Source organism: Dromiciops gliroides, chromosome 1 (genome assembly GCF_019393635.1).
Source record: "Dromiciops gliroides isolate mDroGli1 chromosome 1, mDroGli1.pri, whole genome shotgun sequence".
Taxonomy (NCBI): Eukaryota; Metazoa; Chordata; class Mammalia; order Microbiotheria; family Microbiotheriidae; genus Dromiciops; species Dromiciops gliroides.
In genome coordinates, this window is record NC_057861.1 from 478,048,890 (window position 1) to 478,058,795 (window position 9,906).

General features: G+C 34.5%; 1 pseudogene; it reads left to right on the forward strand.

Moving 5' to 3' along the window:
• The first annotated feature begins 3,169 nt into the window (after window positions 1–3,169).
• Window positions 3,170–6,644, forward strand: LOC122750592 (annotated as a pseudogene).
• The last annotated feature ends 3,262 nt before the right edge of the window (window positions 6,645–9,906 follow it).

The window sequence follows — 9,906 nt, forward strand, 5'->3', positions numbered from 1 at the left end:
GAAAAAAATGGAAAGAGAAATGAGAGGAATGAAAGAAAATCATGAAAAAAGTGAACAGCTTGGAAAAGGAGACACACACAAAAAATACTGAAGAAAATAACACCTTAAAAACAATCTAGGCCAAATAGTAAAAGAGGTACAAAAAACAATGAGAAAAAGAATACCTTGAGAAGCCGAATTAGCCAAATTGAAATGGAGGTACAAAAACTCACTGAAGAAAATAACTCCTTAAAAATTAGGATTGAGCAAATGGAACTCATGACTACAGGAAATTAAGAAACAATAAAATAAAACAACAAAATGGAAAAAAATGGAAGGCAATGTGAAATATTTCATTGGATATACAACTCACTTGGAAAACAGATCCAGGAAAGATAATTTGATAATTATTGGACTCCCTGAAACCATCATAAGATAAAAGAGCCTAGACATCATCTTCCAAGAAAATGTCAGGGAAAACTGACCTGATATTCTAGAACTATAGGGCAAAATAGAAATTGAAAGAATCCACCAATCATGTCCTTAAATGGATCCCAAAATGAAAACTCTGAGGAATATTATAGCCCAGTTTCAGAGCTCCCAGGTCAAGGAGAAAATATTGCAAGCAGCCAGAAAGAATCAACCAACTAGCAAAACTGTGTATGCCTCTTCAGGGTAAAAAATGGGAATTCAATGAAAGAGTATTGTTGATGAAAAGACCTAAGCTGAATAGAAAATTTTACTTCCAAATACAAGACCCTAAAGAAGCATAAAAAGGTAAAGAGGAAAATTAAATTATATGGGATATTAAAAGATTAAATTGTTTACTTTCCTACATGGGAAGATGATACTTGTAACTTATAAGAATTTTCTCATTATTAGGGCACATGGATGGAGCATATTTAGCCAGATGCTACAGGTATGAATCGAATATAAAGGGATGATATCTTTAAAAAAATTAAATTAAGGGATGAGAGAGGAATACACAGGGAGAAAGGTAAAGTATTTAACATAAAAGAAGCAAGGTGCCAGGGAGTGAATCTTACTCTCATCAGAATTGGCTCAGTGAGGGAATAATATAACACACTCAACTGTATATGGAAATCTTTCTTAACCTGCAGGAAAGTAGGAGAGGAAGGGAATAAAGAGGGGCAGATGATAGAAGGGGGGGCAGATTGGGAGAGGGGGCAGTCAGAAGCAAAACACTTTTTAGGAAGGACAGGGTGAAAAGAGAGAATAAGAATAAGTGACACGTGGAGGGAAATATAGTTAGCAATATATGAAAAACATTTGGAGCAAGTTTGTCTGATAAAGACCTCATTTCTCAAACATATAGAGAACTGAACCAAAAGTATTAAAATAAGAACCATTCCCCAATTGATAAATGATCAAAAATAGGAAGTTTTCAAATGAAATAATAAAAGTTGCCTATAGTCATATGAAAAAAAATGCTCTAACTCACTATTGATTAGAAAGGTGCAAGTAAAAACAAGCCTGGGGTACTACCTCATACCTATTGGATTGAATAATAGGACATCAGAGGGAAATGATAAATGCTGTAGGAGATAATGGAAAAATGAGACATTAATATACTGTTAGTGGCATTGTAAACTGATTCAAAAATTCTGTAGAGGATTTTGGAACTATGGCCAAAGGGTTATAAAACCATGCATACTCTTTGACCTAATAATAACACTACTAGATTGCTATCCAAAATTAGATTAAAAAAATTAAAGAACGTATATGTACAAAAATATTTGTGGTATCTCTTTTCTGGTGGCAAAGAACTAGAAATTGAGGGGATGCCCATCAATTAGGGAATACCTGATCAAATTGTGGTATGTGATTATGCTGCAACACTATCGTGCTGTAAGAAATGATGAACAAAATGCTATCAGAAAAAACATTGGGAAAAATGGAAACATTTAGAAGAGCTGATGCAAAGTAAAATATACTGTGTACAAAGTAACAGCAATATTGTAAGATGATCAGCAGTGAATGACTTGGCTATTCTCAGCAATACAATGATCCAAGACAACATTTAATGACTTATGATGAAAATGATATCTACCTTCAGAGAAAGAACTTATGGTGTCTGAATACAGATTTTTTACTTTACTTTTCTTGATTTTTTTTTGTTTTCTTTCACAACATGACTAATATGGAAATGTCTTGCATGACTACATATATATAGCCTAAAAATATATTTTCCAAGTTGTCAATAGTATCTTCATACTTTTAGTCAACAGAATTAACAAGAGTAGGATTATATTCAGAGTAATCATTATACTACAATACATATCTACATTAACATATTCAAGCTATAAATCAATGAATAAACATTTATTAAGTGCATTTCTGCTAAATTCTGGAGATAAAAAAGAGTTCTGAAAAAAGTCCCTTACCTAAAGGAACTTATAATCTAAAATGGAAGTCAATGTATAAACAAATATATCCATCCATCAATCCATCCATCTATCCATCCATACATACATTTATCTATCTATCTATCTATCTATCTATCTATCTATCTATCTATCTATCTATCTATCTATCTATCTATCTAAAACAAGTTCTCCCAAGTAGAGAAGTCAGTGGAATTAAGAAGAGTTAGATAAGGCTTCTTAGAGAAGGTAAGATATTAGTTGGGACAGCCAGAAAGAATGTCTAGAGTCAAGAGATGAAGTGCTTTATTCATGGAACAGCCAGGAGGCTGTTGTCACTGGATCAAAGAGTACATGTCAGGAATTATGGTAAAAAAAAACTTAGAAAGGTAGGAAAGGACGAAGTTATGAAGGGTTTTGAATTACAAACAGCATTATATATTTAATCCTAGAGGCCACAGTTTATTGTATATAGGGGTGTGTGTGTATGTGTGTGTGTGTGTGTGTGTGTGTGAGATGATTGAACTTGCTCTTTAAGATAATCAAGATATCTGTTCTCTTTCTTTCCCATTACCATCAAATTAGAAATGGCAATAAGAAAGATGAACTAGATATCTTAATATAGGAGTCAAATTTGACCAATAGTTTATCACTCTTTTTGAGATGGGACATGTGACTAGAAATATGACTCTGGAAAAGCATACATTATTTGAGGAGAACAAGATTTGTAAAGGTAAAAAGAGTAATGCTACATATTCAGAAAATATATTCTTCTTGAGAAATCCAGGAATCAGAAGGGAATTTACATGGCAGAAAGCATTTCTGTGAAAATTAATGGGTATAGAAACAAAAATGATGATGTGATCACAGTATGCCACAGACCACCAGGAAAGAAAGGATATAGAGATGAAGACAAATCACCAGCCTGGCAGAGAGGTGAAATGGAAGTCTGGCACATGCACAGAAATCCTGGGATGACATCTTTTCACATGGAGAACATATGAAAGAAGCCTGCTTCAGGAAATTTGTGTTATTTTTTAAAGGGAAATACCTTAGAGAAACTGTGGAGCATGTGGAGCATGAATTTTGTAGTCAGTTCTGGTCAGCTAACTGAATGGCAAAGGAGAGGTTCTAAGGTATTCACAAAGGTTTGCAAACTTCATGTATTGCTCTTTTATATCATTCTCTTTTGGCTTCATTTGGTAAATCCCTATGTCATAGTGTCTGATGAAAGACAATGCCTATACTGAACTCCAGAGTTTCAAAAGGTCTGCAGAGTGCGTCACAAAAAATCCTCAAGTCAGATTCCAGAACAATTTTTACAGCAGCAATTCCCTGAGGAGCAAGGATTGACCTTTGCAGACAACCTTTGGGAACATGGCCCAACAATAACTGTCATATGAACTCCTCCAGTAATCATGCCACATCAGGACATGAGATTGGTAGGACCAGTATTATGAAGAGGCTGAGCAAAATTTTCCAGAGACTGAGATTGGAGGGGATAGGGACTTGAAGCTATTCATAGGGAGGACGGAAGGGAAAGAATGTTTATTCTTGTTATATCTTTGACATAAATATCCCTTGTAAAAACTAATCATTGTTACGTGGTTAAATGGAACTTGGGCACTTGTCAAAGGCTCCTAAAAATAGAGAGATCATAACTAGTATAAATTCAAGCCTATGGCAATAGAGAAGAGACACCCCAAGATGTTAAACGAGCCCCAAAACTCAAAAGAAGAGAAATAGGCCTGGCTCTGGAAAAGGCAGACAAATAATCCTCACTATAAACGTGTTGGAAGAATTCAGTGATCTGGACATCTTTTGGCTTAAAGCAAGAAACTAATAAGCTTTTGACTTTAGAAGGAGAAATTAACAATAGGAAATCCTATTCTGGATTTCTCTATAAAGGCAGAATTGGTTGCTGAGGAATATGACCGCACAGTATTAAATTTTTCTGTAGAACTGAAGAAAAGTCAGTCATAATTTGAAATACACCATAGATTTTGGGAGGGCAGATTTCAAAGAATTCAGAGAAAGAATACATTAAATTATAATAACTAAAGTTCTGTAAGGGATGTCAGACCACTAGGAATGAGTCCTCAAAACACAAAAATAAATAATATCTATAAGGGATGGAGGAGGGGCTGTTAAAACAATGTAATGTTTATTCTCAGTGGATTCATCAATCAAATTAGATTTTTAAGAATAGGTGTGTGTATATACATACACATTATTAAAATCAAATACATTATATTAAATACATAATATTAATTTAATATAATTGATTGAATTTTAAGAATAGGTCTGATTTGATTGGTGAATTCCCTAGGAATAAACGTTACATTCTTTCAGCAACTCCTTTTCCTTCATTTTTATAGGAATTATTTATTTTTGTGTTTTAAGAATTATATTCTTGGGGACTTAGTTCTTAGAGTTTAATGTATTCTTTCTCTGAATTTTTTGAGATCTTCCTTCCCAAAAGTCCATGGGGTATCTCAGATTGTAACTGATTATCTTTTGTTCTACAGAAAAACATTAAGATTCTGTGGTCATATTCCTCAGCAACCAATTCTGCTTTTATGGAGAAATACAGAATATGATTTCCTTTTGTTAGTTTCTCCTCCTTTTAAAGTCACAAACTTATTAACTGCTCTGACTTAAGCTAAAAGAGGTCTCTAACAGATGTGCTGATCACTGAATATTACCATCATGCCTTTTTAGTGAAGATTATTTACCTTTCCCAGAGTCAAGCTTACTATTTCTCTTCTTTTGTGTTCTGGGCCAGCTTTAACAACGCGGGGTGACTCTTCTCTACTGTCATTGACTTGCATTTATGCTAGTTACAATCTTTCTAGTGATAGAAGAACGGATACATAATAGAGGCTGAATAAGATCACATATACCATGCCATCATCCTATGTATTGAAGTTCAGAATGAACTGAAGTGGGGAAGAAAGTTAATTACAAAATATGTAATTAAACAATAATTTTTTTAGTTCGGTTGGGAAAAAAAAGTGGAAGAAAAAGATAAGACCACAGCATGGAGTTGATGAGACGATATTAACTAACAAGAAATAACAGGAAAAAATGCTTAAAACTTAAATTGTTTCTGATTTTTTTTTCTTCCACGGAAAATCATCTTTGGGCTAGAGAGTACAATAAAAATGGCTAACAGGGACTTTATACTCAAGATGAGTAAAACAAGAATAAGAGAATGTCTGGTTGCCTTTGACAAGATTAAGTCACTTGACTGGATGAACTATATCCACAAGTATTGAAAGGACTGTTTCATATGAGTGCTGAATTACAATCTTTGATCTTGGAGAAAGGAGATGTACCATTCTATTAGATATGGGGAAAGGTTTTAATTTTCAAGAAATGGAAGTCTCTGCAAACCACAGGCTGATGAATTTGACTTTAATTCTTTGTAAAATTCCAGAATCTATCATTAAGGAGATTGGCTAGGAAACACCATAAGAATCCAGCATAAAATTTTCAAAAACAGATCAAGCCAAACAAAACTGAATTCCTTGTCTTTTTTTTAAAACATAGTTACTAAACTGATAGATCAACTGTATAGATATAGATTACTTAGATTGTATTACAGCATATGATAAAGTCTTTTATGCAATTCTTATTGAAAAGTAATTAGTGGTGCCAGTCTTTTGGCTCCTAGTTCTTGGTGGTGAAGATACAACTTCTTTTGGTTGTCCCAAATCCAGGTTCATCTGACACCTGCAGCCACACTGCAGCATCTAGGCCAAGCCTCTACCTTAGTCCCCACCTTGCTACCCAAATTTGACCGTGATGAAATTAAAGTCATGTTTTTAAGGTGTACTAGTGTTGAAGTTGGTGCCACATCATCTCTGGCACCCCAAATTGGTCCCTTGGGTTGGTCTCCCAAAAAGGTTGGTGATGACATTGCTAAGGCAACTGGTGACTAGAAAAGCTAAGGATCACAGTGAAACTTACCATTCAGAGCATACAGGCCCAGATTGAGGTTGTGCCCTCTGCTTCAGCCTTGATCATCAAAGCCCTAAAGGAACCTCCTCGGGATAGAAAGAAGCAGAAAAATATTAAACACAGTAGAAACATCAGTCTTGATGTGATCACAAACATTGCTTGACAGATGAGGCACCTATCCTTGCAAGAGAGTTCTCTGGAATCATTAAAGAGATCCTTGGAACATCTCAGTTTGTGGGCTCCAACACTGATTGCAGGCATCCTCATGATGTCATTGATGACATCAATAGTGGTGCTGTGGAATGCCCAGCAAGTTAAGTTACAAAGGAGACTATTGCAATAAATTAACATTTGATGACAACAACAACAACAAAGAAAAGGAAAGAAAAGAAAAGTCATTAGTGGTTTAATGACATTTTGCCAGGAAGTTTCCAGGGGTACTTCCTTAGATGTCTTAGATATACTCAGATATATGTGATTGACACTTGTCTATGTTTTTCTTTAGCAGTTATATGCATAAAACCATGGATAGTGTGTTCAAAACATTTGGAAGTGTCACTAATCTAGGTGGAACAGTTAATACATTGGATAGAGAGTTCAATATATAATTACAAGCTAGAATATTGGACCAGATCTAACTAGATGAAACTTGATAATGATAAATAGTCTTACATTTGTATTAAATTCAAAATTAGAAGATGGAGGCGAGATATAACTGTGTAATGTTTTCTTTTTTTAATGCTTTTGTTATCATCCTTTTTTCTAACTTTAGTTTTCCCTCTGTTTTATCATTTGGTGCTCATGGTTTATAATTGTATTGAATTAATTGGTAATATACACACATATATTCTAATACATATAGGTTAGATTATATATATGTATGTATATAAATATGTATACATACTTATAGCATATAACCTAATATATTAAATATTTTCTAACCTAACATATATATTCTAACATGCATACATACACATATGTATTTATTTATATTGAAGTTATGACATATATACATACATACATACATGCATTCATACTATGTATTTACTAATGCATGTGTATGTGTACTTTTGTCCCTCGCTTTCTAAGACATTGTCTTTGATGCTTGCTTTGTTGATAGATATACAGCTCAGAGATGGAGTGAAACACAACCTGAGACTTCCCTCATACTATGAGATCTACTTTTCATTGGCCTACTCTTGGTCTTAAGCAGTTTCTGGGGAGACGAGACTGGCTTCAGCTAGTTTTCAATATCCTTTCCTTCAGCCCTGGTGTATCTACTCACATTGCCTATTTTGCTCATTTCTATCCCTATTTCTCATTCTTTTCTCTGACTCGGATGGGTGACCTGCCATTTTTTTTGTACATACGCGGGAAATAGGATAGGTGTTGTGGGAAGAATATATGAAACTTTGGGGTTTTCTAACCTATAGGCCAGCTACTCCAGAAAAAAACAAAACAAAACAAAAAAACCTCAATCACATGCATACTTCCCTCCAAATCCCCACTATTCTTCACATTGCTGGGTAGAGTTAATCCTTGCTTGGTGGAACAGGGTTGGGGAGATGCAGGGTATCAGAATGCCTTCAATAGGAGACAAATTCTTTTGAGGTTTCCAAAGTTCAAGTCCTTGGGCTAGTTTTTCTCCCCCACCCCAACTCCCCAAATATGAGTAAAGCCTGGTAGAGTAAATCTGATATATGAATATATTAATGGTAATTCATCCAATCATAAGGCTGTTACCTCTTTTGATATTTTTATTTTATTTTTCTGTGTATTCAGATATAACTGTTCCACCTATAGTATATATAATTTTGAGAGGAGAGAAGGCAGAGAGGGAGGGAGATAAGTATCAAGGGAAATGTAGGAAAAAGTTTAGTCTTCCATCTTGTTGGCCATATGACTCAGAAGCATAAAAATATTTAGAATTTTAAAAAATATGAATATTTTGGTGGATCATAAGTTCATTATGTGAGTCAATACAGTGCTATCCAAAGAAGCTAATGTGTTCTTAAACTGTATTAAAAGAGGCCTATTATACCAGGATAATCATGTGATAATTTTCCTGGTCAAACCCCATATCTAGAAATGTGTTCAATTCTGAGTGCCACATTATAGAAAGGTTACTAATTATCTAGATAGTATCAAATGAAGGGCAACCACTATAGTTAAGGGTCTTGATTTCCTAACACATGAGAATAAGATGAAGGAATTGGTGTTATTTAGCCTGGAATAAATGTGATTTAGTAGGAACTTGATAGCTCTCTTCAAGTATATAAAAGCTTGTCATGTATAAGAGGCATTAAATTTGTTCTACAAGGTCCCAGAAGACAGACCTAGGAAAAAGGATAGAAGTAGCAGAGACAAATTTAGGTTAGATGCAAAGAAAGACAATCCAAGCCAGAGTGATACCAATATATTTTCAGAGACAGTGAGTGCCTCATCTGGACTCTTTAAGTAAAGCCTAAATTGTTGGATTATTATAGATGGATTCCTCTTTCCCCTTTTCTTACCTTCCTTTCTCTTTTCTTCTCTTCTTTGTCAGGCATGGGTTGGATCAAGTGGTCACTGAGAATTTCAACTCTGTTGAATTCTAGGAGTCAGAGTAGTATACACCAATTCCCTACAGTCTCATCACCTTTTTACTTCTTAACCTGTTACATTCTTGTTTCATTCTCTTCTTGAAACTACTTTCTTCAACATCACCTTTTTATTTCCAAATCTAATGATCTCTTTTTCCTTAATTCCTCTGAAACATTTATTATTAAATTACATGACAATGGAATTTAATTGTTCTACCTTCCTGACAGCTTTTTATCTCTTGTTTGTGGGCCCTTTATTCTTCTGTTCCCTAAATATGGAAGTCACCTAAAGTTTTGTTTCTGACCCTCTTCTCTCTTCTCTCTTCTCTCTTTTCTCTTCTCTTCTCTCTCTCTCTCTCTCTCTCTCTCTCTCTCTCTCTCTCTCTCTCTCTCTCTCTCTCTCTCTCTCTCTCTCCCTCTCTCCCTCTCTCCCTCTCTCTGTCACAGTACATGCATCTATATTTTCTTACTGAAGAAAATGTCCACAATATAGGGAAAGTTTAGATAAACATCTTTCCATTGCCATCCTGAGGGCATATCTATGAATGGCAAACCCTATGGCTCTGTAGGAAAAAAAAAAAAGAAAAATTCTTATTCAAAATTACACTGCTGTCCTTAAAAAATGAACCTCCTAAGAACAATTAGCAAAGAGTCTGTAGTCTGAAAGTGCTACAGCCTGCCAGAGATAAAATTTGCTCTCTGAGGTATATTTATTTCACTTGTTGAGTGCTACTTGAACTAACAGCAATTTCTTAGGTGAAAGGAATTTTGATCCTTTTCGTATTTTCCATTATAAAGATTTGGCATGTCATCAATTGGAATATCCTACCACATTGTGCTGAAATGTTTTAATAGTTTTCTGTTCAAAAGATATAGGAATGCTTTTGTCTATAAAATAAATCATCAGCTCAGATTGTGATATTTCCAAGAGAAGTGAAGTTGATTACCTGGCACCAGTCCTTCATCAAAGACACTGAAAAAGTAAAAAGAAGTAAAAA